Raw genomic sequence first — 10,945 nt, forward strand, 5'->3', positions numbered from 1 at the left:
ATGCTGAGAGCATGTTTAAGTTATAATTTGTCCAATTGTGTAATTAATTTAAAAGTCAGAAATACCCAACAAGGAATCATTATGTTGTTTACATTGATTCAGTCTGAAGAAAAGGTTTTTAAAAGTTTGATTTATTTCATATATTAAGTTCAAAATGTAAATAATTTTAATTCTAGAGCCTGCCATATCTCACAAAACAGTGTTCAATTATCCTGATGCCATTACTTGGAATCTACTTAGATTTTCAAAGAAAGAAAGAGAGTGAAGCAGGTACCGAGACTAGATCATCATTGACTAGAAGTCATTTTAAGTGATGTGTCTACGTCTTAAAGATACAATAAACCTTATGCAACAATGTATCTTAGACTGGAAGGATTGTAGGATGTGGTATTTCTCATTTTGGGGAGTTCAGAATAGTTTTTCAAACAAATTACTTGCCAAACTTTGGTTAAGATGAGAAAACTTTCATTTTGAGCCTAAGGGAAATTTTTATAGCTTTTCATATAACTTCTTGCATGAGGACCACTATTCTACAAACAATTTTGCTTTCTTAGTATGACTGCCAAGGGAATTTTTTGCTACGTTGTCCATTCTGTATCCATTTAATCAATTGTCTCCTGAAAGCAACTGGCTACATCTAACCCCATTTCTTCTTCTCTTTGGTTTCCTTTAATAATGACCTCGGTTGGAGACAATTTTGTATACTTCATTAGTATTAACCATTACAGATGGCAAATAAAAAGTCCTAAGGTTTCATAGAAATTCATCGTAAATGCATATTGCTTTCTCAATCCAACTCTGAAAACTGAACCTTTGCATTTATTTTTAAGTGAAAACAAGGTACAAAACTTGGTCTTCACCACAGCCAATGTCAAGCACATACAGTTATGCTTCACTGTTATTTTCAGGTTATGCATAATGCCTTCCATATTTTCCACCTTTTTATAATGTATTCTACAGTACATATGCAAACAGTACTATAACCTTTGAAGTAGGAAATCTGTCTCTAGCTAATATTCCCATCCTGTCAGAGTCATCCAGCTAAGTGATATTGATGGGACTTTAATGATAGAAATTAATTATAGGGTTGAGTTGTTTCTCACCATCGTGTGCCACCGTGTTGTCACATTGCTTTCAGCTTCAGTGCTCCCTGCCACTTGTCTCTCAAGAAAGTTTTGCTTGTAATTGAAGTATGTGGATGTTTATCTCAGTTTGAACATATGTGTATGTAGAAGAGAGAAGATTCCATTTTGCTGATCACAGCTTGTGATGATTATTTAGCTCTTCGGATCACTTTTATTTTCCAGAGTCTATTTCTGCCTCCCAGGAAGCATTTCTTTGAAAGAGACATTTGAAAACATCAAAAGCAGGTACCCTAGAGCTGCCGCTGGCCATTTTTTACAAACAATAAGGATCGTATAAATATTGTTAACTTTATAAATATTCTATTGAGAATATATTCAAATGGATCGACATTCAAGTACAAAATATTACTACAATTAATCCGTGGTTGGAGAAACTTCATAATAACACGATGATCCTTAAAATATAAGATTTTGAAGTATTTATGAACATGGATGGGGGCAGAGGTAGAGATTAGGAAGGGTAAGGAAATTGACTACGTGCAACATGATCTTAGGGAAATCTCTTAAGCTCATAAACCACGTATGAAAATAATGGATGTCTAGGTGATGCCTTTTTATTTTAAAATGAGGGAGAACATGATAGAATCAGTGGAAGACGAGTAGTGGAAAGAAGCCTGGAAGACATTTTTTTTAAAAGTGGCTTTGACCACAAACCACATTAAGAAACACATTTCACATCGTAACACATATATGTATGAACACACACACAGCTAAAACACATTTCAAGAAACAGTAATTATCCTTATCATATGTTCTGTACTTTAAAGTATTTTTTTCTTATTTGTTCTATTTTACCTAATAGTTTGAAAAACATAAACCACCCCCCATCTCCTCATTTTACAAATGAGGAAAGTGTTGCAGACAGATTGCATGATTTTCCCAAGGAGGAACAGAGTGCTACGTGCAGACCTCTGACCCTGTAACTCCCAGGATGGCATAGTTTCTATTAGGGTTCAAGGAAAAGAACTCAGGACTGACTTTTTTCAAAACCCAGGTTCGGTGCTGGTTCTTCCGCTTTCAGCTTTGTGAGATACCTTAAATTTTACCAGAAGGAGGTAAGAACAAAAACAAACAAAAATATACTGCTGTGTGACCTTGAGCAGACCATTAACTGGTTCTTGCTTTACAGGTTTCCACATGCCCACCTTACAGTACATCAACCACTGACGGCTACTCTACCCGGCTGCTCTAAGTTTTAAGTGATACAGCTTACACTCTGCTATTCAAGTACACTCCTACCAGTTAAGGGCCCCTGCCCTCCCAAACATCTTCTAGGTTGCTAGAATTCAATTTTCCTATCAATAGATTAATGCTCCATCAGTAAATCTGATATGAAGAACTGGTATTATTAAATAGTCAATAATATTTTACATGTGTGAGGAAACCTTCCCAGGTCACTATCTTATTGATCCAAGAGTAGTCATGTGAAGTGTGCAGGTTAGTTCCCTTGAAGTTCCCTGTTTATTGATCACCTTAGATATGTTCCATGATTGCCCAAGTGCTCATGTCATATACACAGTAAATGTAGGACTGATCGGGCCTTCTAAGTTCTAAACTAGTGCTCTTTCCAGAATATAGATAAAGTATACATGTAAGATAACAAAGTCAGAAGCACCTGGAGCTAAGTTCTATGTTGAAATGAATCTTCTCGGACTGGCTTTATAGTAGAGCTGATGCTGCCTTCTTACAAAGCTTATGGCACCTTCTCAACGAACTAAGAATATTCACCATCTGTGATATAAACTGAAAAACAAGCAAATAGTTTTGCTCTGGCCTTCAAATATTTAGTGTCGAATTGCTCTTTGAATGGAAGACATATATTACAGATTAGAATGCATTTTTAATAAAATTCACATACTGATTATAAGACAACAATTAATTCTGCATTGATTTTCAGAGGCATATTGTCTTATGGTTTGGTTTGCATTGACAATTTGAATGACTTGTCTTGAGTGAGCATCCAGGATGGGTAGTCGAAACTGAACTCACAACTTCCAGGAGAGCTGTAGCTGGACTGACGCATGGTTCCCTCTCACTCCCTATTTCCCACTGTCAGCACCAGCACTGCACAGCCCTGATGGCTGCTGTGCGAAGCTCTATAGCTTTAGAAGAGCAAAAGTAAAAGGAGGAGATAAGCTGGGATGGCTGAAGAAACCCAAGTCTCGGGATGCATTCTATGGCAGGGAGCCCTTGCCCATACACGGAAGTCCGGCTGTGGTGGCCATCTGTCTCGATTTGCCTGAGATTGAGAGGAACGTGGGACTGAGGCTGCTAAATTGGGGAAGTCCCAGACAAAATAGGAAAAGTTGGTCGTTCTATGTCCTGCCCCCAAGATGAATCTCTAAAACTGTCTAGAATAATTTATCTTTGTCACATTCCTGACATTTCAAAAATTCAAGATTAGTTTGATTTGACAAGAAAAATAGATAGGCAAAAAGAACTTGGGGAGTCTAAAGGGTTAAAAATTAATTTGTTTAAATTTGTGTCTCTCTCCTTAAAAGTTATCTACGCTAGGCTCAAAGGGAATAAAGTCTTGGGTAATATGTGGGGAGAGGAGGGAACAAAATTATAACTGGGTTCATGGGACACTTTATGATATAAAAGAAGGTAGACTTTCTTTACTCACCTTTTTGAAGTACAAGTATGGAGGCTGTCTGGGAGAATGGGTGGGTAAGAGCACTGGGTGCCTGGGGAGAGAGCCAACAGGGGCTTAGGAAAGAGGTAAAATGGATGATATGAAGAGATATGGATAGCCTATCTGGGAAAAACCTTTTGGGTCAGTCACCAACCCAGAATCAGAAAAGAAACATTCTACTGAGATCACATGCATGCCCAACTCTATTGTATTTCCAGCCCAGGTTTGTACTTCTCTTGTTATCCCATGAATCTCAACTCTTAGAAGTGGAACCAAAGCTAGCAGCGTAAGTGCCAGTCACTTGTTTAAGCCTCTGGGGATTTATCAGTGACCAAAACAGATACAAAAATCCTTCTTTCACAGAGCTTATAATCTAGGGTGAAGGGGAGGCAGGCGAGCTATAAAGCAAATTGGTGAAGTTTCCGGTAACTTAGATTGTTATCAATGCTTTAGAGAAAGATAAAGCAAGGAAAAGGGGTAAGATATAGGAGTGTTGCGTGTTCATGAAGAGCTCACTAAGGAGGTGAAATTTGGAAGCAAGTACACTTAGAAATGCTTTAGAAGTCAGGACATATTAGCTGGATATTACTTTGGAGATTTAATTTTTGTAGAGCCGGTAGGTAAGTGCAAAGGACAGCTTTGCTTCTAAATCAATAAATAGTAAAGGAAGAACACTAAGCACAGTTGGAAGAAGTTAAAGAGGCTGACAGAAGGACCAAGCTTCCCTATGCTCGTAAGACTATATTACTGCAATTTTATTTCATTTTCATTTGTTTGTTTGGAATTGACCAGAGAAATGCTAGAATCTGCTCTCTGCCTGAACCCTCAGGCACTATATTTTACAAAGAAACCTCTATGAGTAAGTCAGAGCACAGCACATAAACTAGGATTTCTCTTGACACAATTCATCTCATACTTTTGTTTCAGCAGAAACTAGACATCCTTCAACCCAAGTTATAGAAACTCACAGCCTGAGGCATTGAATTGCATTGGACATAAAAACCCTCATTCAAAAATAGCTTATTTAAACATTCTGTTATAGTTGCATGGAATTTATCTATCAAAGAGGTGAGTAGGTCCTACACCAGTAATTCCTGATTTTCCTACACACCCCATAAACCTCCAACAAATTCAATATTTTAAATGGGAAAGCCAGCATCTTGCGTTTTTCAGAAATGTGATACTATAATGATATTTTCTTTTCAAATTATGAAAGTGTTCTTTTTGAGTAGGAGAGGCATTCCAAATACTTCCTGGCACCTAAGGGTAGATTTGTATTTTACTAAATTTAATAGATATTGATATTTACCACAGTCACAGCATTTCAGTTACCTGACGTGAAAGGAAGCACTGCTTTAAGAATACAGAGAACAATCGCCTTTCCTGAATTATTCTGGCTACTGATTCTCTTGAGTGGGTGACAAAGGTAAGGAAGCAGATCTGGGATTATATCACAAGTATTCATGTGATGTGAATTTCAAGAAAATATTAAATTAGCTTGCGATATTTGATAGCATCAGTAGTTAATTACTTTGCACACTGGCCGCAGAATCTTCCATTTCTGGAAATCAACAGTGGCTTCTCAAGGAACAGGTAATTGTGCCTCCTTCCTCATGAGCATAAATATACAAGTTTCTGTCTATTTGGAGTCCCTACATCAAAGTTTGGCATAAACCTGAAAACTATAGAATACTTTGCGACAGAAGTCTGTGGGCTGATCTTTCCCCTGACTTTGTGGGGTGGCTCTATTGTCATTTAGGACTGGTTGAGTTGCGGCACCAGGAAGGACTGGCCTGGGGTTGCCTCAGCTTAGGTTCTCGTTGCTGAATCAAAGCACTTAGTAAAATTATTGTATTGGCATGACCATTATTTCTTTTTACAAAGTGTTGACTGGGTGGGTTGCCCTGCCCAGCTATCAGTCTCAACTCTTAGTCAACAGGAAAACAAAAAGAGAAGGTCTAAGCTTGAGGAAGCTAAATGACTGAAATCAATTTAATTTATGATAGATAATATCCTTTACAGTGACCACTTTTGATTTCTTATTGACTTTTTTCTTTACAAAATGGGGGAGGGCCACTGTTGTTAAAATCCATGAATACTCTATTTTCATCTACTGGTAGTCCCTTACCATGATTAGTTCAAACAGTGCCACGTACTCATACGGCCAAAAGTGTATTAAACATTATATGTCTACCTTTTTAATGTGTTTGTATAGTTGTTTTATTCTGAAATAATGCTTAGGTTATCTGTGAACCACTCCTAGGCTTTTAATTTCCCAGAATAATTTAGAAAACTAAGAAGAAAAATAACAAAAGAGACAGAAGGAAAGAGCATTTTTGACTGCAAAGGGAGAACTTCATCAGGAAGAAATAATGAAACATATATGCCAAGACAAAATTTCAAATATGATACTCACTGTGGGTGCTTGGTTTGAGATGAAAAAGAGAAGAAACAGTCCCATGCTCATTGTCTAGTTATCCTTCAAATTACTGATTGCATAACGAGTGCCTAAAAGATGAGTACAATTCAGTCTTCCTTAAAGAGTTACATAAACATGTACGAGTGTGTGTGTATGTGTTTGTGTATATACACATGTATACAAACATGCATATATACATGAGATGTATATGTGAGTATACTATTATACTGCATCTAAATATATTATGTATTGTAATAAAATTATATATTATACTATATTATATATATAAAAGTAGTACAAATCCAAGTTATTATATTGCAGTTAGAATTTGTTATGCAAATGCAAAATAAAACACAGTTAGAGCAGAGTAGCCGGTATATCTATATACTAAGATATTTATATTAGCTTGTTTTATTTGATACCAAAATGGTATATAACCACCAGCTTTCAATCAAATATGTCAGTCAAAGCCAAATTTACATGTACACAAAACAGGCTTAAAAGGATGCAGCTAGAGCTTCTCATCACCATTACCACTCTTGCTCTGGCAGTGGCCCACTTTCACTCTTGAAAGTAACTACACTTACCTACTCAATAAACTCTATCTCCCCATTCTGGTCTCAGGTCTCCAATTATTTGGTGCACGTGGGTCAAGAACCGTATGACCCCGTGATACATATACTTGCACAAAGCCTTGTTATTCCACATTAAAAGACATCTTATTTCTTCCTTTCGGCCAGAACCACCATCTTGCATTAACTCACCAAAATGACCAACACAAAGTGAAAGACGAGAGGCACCCATTATATGTTCTTTAGGCCTTTCAGAAAATATGGAGTGGTTCCTCGGGCTACATACATGTGAATCTACAAGAAAGGTGATATCGTAGACATCAAGGGAATGGAGACTGTTTGAAAAGGAACACCCTGAAAATGTTACCTTGGCAACACTGGAAGCCTACAGTGTTACCCAGCATGCTGTTCACATTGTTGTAAACAAATAAGTTAAGGGCAAGATTCTTGCCAAAGGAATTAATGGATCTATTGAGCATATGAAGCACTCAAACAGCGGAGATAGTTTCCTGAAGCATGTGAAAGAAAATGATCGGAAAAAGAAGGAAGCCAAAGAGAAAGGTACTGGGGTTCAACTGACATGCCAGCCCGCTCCACCCAGAGAAGCACACTTTGTGCGAACCAATGGACAGGAGCCCGAGCTGCTGGAACCCATTCCCCATGAATTCATGGCATGATAAGTGTCAAAAAAAATAAAAGACCTCAAGTCTGTTCTAATAACATTTCTGTGGGATAGTCAGGAATTTATCTTACCTATTCAACAAGGAAGAATGTGTACATAAAGTATTTGCCTAGAGTTCAAGATAAATCACAGTAGAACTGAATTTTTAATCAAATGCCCTTCTAAACTAGTTCCCTTCTCTCTCCCTCTCTGTCTGCATCTCTGTTTCTGTTGTTCTTTTTATGCAACTGGCTCTTTTCCTTCTTTTTATTTATTGGTTCTAGTTTTCTGTATTATATAGGATTACTTTTCATAATTTTTATTTGATCATGATAATTTCCATTTCATCAAGTCATCCACATTGTTAGCAATTGGATGCACGTGGTATTTTTGTTAACAGTGGTTGAGGGGCCAGCCGCTATGGTATGGGAGGTCCTGAAGGAATAGATATTAGTTATGGACCATCCACAAAGAATGTTTATAATTCCTTAGTGGAAACTGCCTGGTTTTCACTGTGGGTGCAAAAATAATTCTTTCATCTTACCTCAGGGTTCAACATTTTCAGGTGGATTTTGAGAGAAGCCTCTTTCAGCAGTTCCATTCAGATTGTCCATTTATCTGTTCTTTGCTTTCAATTTACCTTCATTTTAAACCATTTTGTACAATAGTACTAATAATTCTAGTCTGGTTTTGGAATTTTCTAGAAAGGCAGCCTGGCCAAATCGCAATAAGATACATAAATTGTGGGGGCGCCTGGGTAGCGCAGTCGTTAAGCGTCTGCCTTCGGCTCAGGGCGTGATCCCGGCGTTCCGGGATCGAGTCCCACATCGGGTCCCACATCGGGCTCCTGCGCTGGGAGCCTGCTTCTTCCTCTCCCACTCCCCTGCTGTGTTCCCTCTCTCGCTGGCTGTCTCTCTGTCACATAAATAAAATAAAATCTTAAAAAAAAAAAGATACATAAATTGGACATGACTTGTTTCATAAAAATATTAACTAGATGTGAGTTCTTGGGTAGGATGACTTATTTGGGCCTCTGGCTGTTTATTATTGTTATCTCACTTTTTTGTGGGAGTAGATTTATAATCATAATTTTCACAAATCCCAATGAGTATTTATACAATGAATATTTACTTTCTATAACTGTTAAGTCCTGCTAAACCAAATTTCATAATATGATTATATAATATGTAAGTTCCTGTGTTGAAATACAAGAGGAATGAGATGAGGAGCTCAAGGTCCCCATGTGGTCAAAATCCCACATTAACTAACAGAGTGAACTTGAGTAAGTCAGTGAACCCGTTTTTGTCTCTTCAACTATTGAATGAAGGTTCCAAAAAAAGATTGGTGTCATGCTAACATTCTAAAACCCCATCTTCCTTCCAGGAAGAAACTATTCTAAGCATGGCTAACGACTGCTAGAGTATGTCCAACATTAGGCAGGAACATCAGATTCTTCACTTAGGCCCCGCTTCTCCCACTTCTAAGCCGTATGTAGCAAAAACTGAACAATGAAGAATGGCAGATTTTAGTTAGAGAGTGTCCAGGAGCAGTTACAGTTTGTAATTCCATGAACAATGAAATTGATAGAGAATCCAATAAACTGAATGAGAATATTTCAGAGATGAAGGAAAGGCATTAAAAAACAGAGTTGAGAGGGGCGCCCGGGTGATGCAGTCAGGTAAGCAACAGTTTCAGTTTTGGCTCAGGTCATGGCCCCAGGGTCATGAGATTGAGCCCCAGGTGGGTCTCTCTGCTCAGATACCCACCCATCTGTCTCCTTCTGCCCACCCCCCCCTTCTCTCTAGAATAAATGAATAAATCTTGAGAAAAAATGAGTTGAGAAAGAGAACAAAAGACAGTCAGAAATGTGATATAAAATAATAAGGGACACAGACGGGTCTAATAGATGGAGCACAAGCACATTTGGTGGGTAATGGTAACTGACAGTGAAGAATTAAAGGTTGGAATAAGGCATATTGTGATATTGGTTCCCAATAAGCAATATAATGACACCTGACAGCTATGATCTCTAGAAAATTCACATCAGTGATGTTCATTCCAATAATTAAAAATATATGAAAAATTGACTTCTTTATTCCTTTCTTTTTGAGTGCTTTCTTTACAAACAGTTTTTAAATGTAAGGTAAGGAAGTTTTTCAGAAAAATATACAATAAGTGTTTGATGAATGACTTAATTTTTAACTTATAATATTATCAATAGCTAAATGTTTTTAAGTTCAGGTATTACTAATCAGGTAATAGTTTAAATGTGCTCTCTAATAATATTATGTTGGCTGATAGAACATAAATGCTACTGACTAGAAAACTTTGACAGATTACAAAGAAAAATACAATCTATTGTATCTCAAGCTAGACTGTAGCCAAATAGGATATCTAGAAGTCACTTAATGGTATGACACCCACATATGAGAGTAGCTGATAAAGGATATGTTGAACTTTGGATAAAGAGTTTTTTTAGAGAAAGTATTCACACTAGCCACTTATGATCTGGGACTTAGGCTTTTTAAAATGTAGACGTGAGAAGTAGTTGAAGAAGAAACAGTTTAGGAATTTTTAAATATACTTTTACGTTTGGCACATCGTTTGAATCAAGCATTTTGGTGTTAGGGTACAGAAGGGAAATAACATCATACAGACCCATAACATGACAGGAATGCATTGCCAAGATGGTTATTACGATTATCTAGAGCTATTATGAATGCTAGCCATAGAGAAAGTTGCTTTATTCATTCTATTATCAACAGCTCACAATTTCATACAACTATCTATTGAGAGCCTGCTACATGTTTAATTTTGTGCCAGACTGTTTAGAGAATTCAAGGAACATTATGTGAATTGATCTAACAGAGTTTTGAGCTGGAGAATCAATTTCAACACAAAGATAGCAATTAGAGAACAACATAAGCCTTTATAACAAAGGAACTGGTAAAGGTGCAGGAGAGTTTGACCTGAGAGATCTGATATTTTTGGTCTATGCTTTAGTCTACATCCCATCATTTAACATTTGTCAGCCACTAAGGAAAAAAACTTGGCAAAAACTTTTTTAAAAATTAAATTAAATTAATTTATTATTATTATTATTATTATTGAAGTATGGTTGACATATGTTATATTATTTTCAGGTGTACAACATAGTCATTTGACAATTCTATACTTTACTCAATGATCACCAAATAAGTATAGTCACCATTTGTCACCATACAATGACATTAAGATGTTATTTTCTATATTCCCTATGCTGTACTTTTCATCTCCATGACTTATTTATTTCATAGCCGGACATTTGTACCTCTAAATCCACTTCCTCTATTTGCCCATCTAATCACCCACCTCCCCTCTGCAAACCACCAGTTTGTTCTCTGTATCTAAGAGTGATTGCTTCTGTTTGTTTGCTCATCTGTTTTGTTTTTTAGATTCCACATATAAGTGAAATCATATGGTATTTGTCTTTCTCTGTCTGACTTTTTTCACTTAGCATAATACCTTCTAGGT

At 36.9% G+C, this 10,945-nt stretch overlaps 1 pseudogene; it reads left to right on the forward strand.

Annotated features, from left to right (window-relative positions):
- Positions 1-6,967: 6,967 nt before the first annotated feature.
- LOC109491015 lies at positions 6,968-7,448 on the forward strand (annotated as a pseudogene).
- The last annotated feature ends 3,497 nt before the right edge of the window (positions 7,449-10,945 follow it).

Source organism: Ailuropoda melanoleuca, chromosome 10 (assembly GCF_002007445.2).
Source record: "Ailuropoda melanoleuca isolate Jingjing chromosome 10, ASM200744v2, whole genome shotgun sequence".
Classification (NCBI taxonomy): Eukaryota; Metazoa; Chordata; class Mammalia; order Carnivora; family Ursidae; genus Ailuropoda; species Ailuropoda melanoleuca.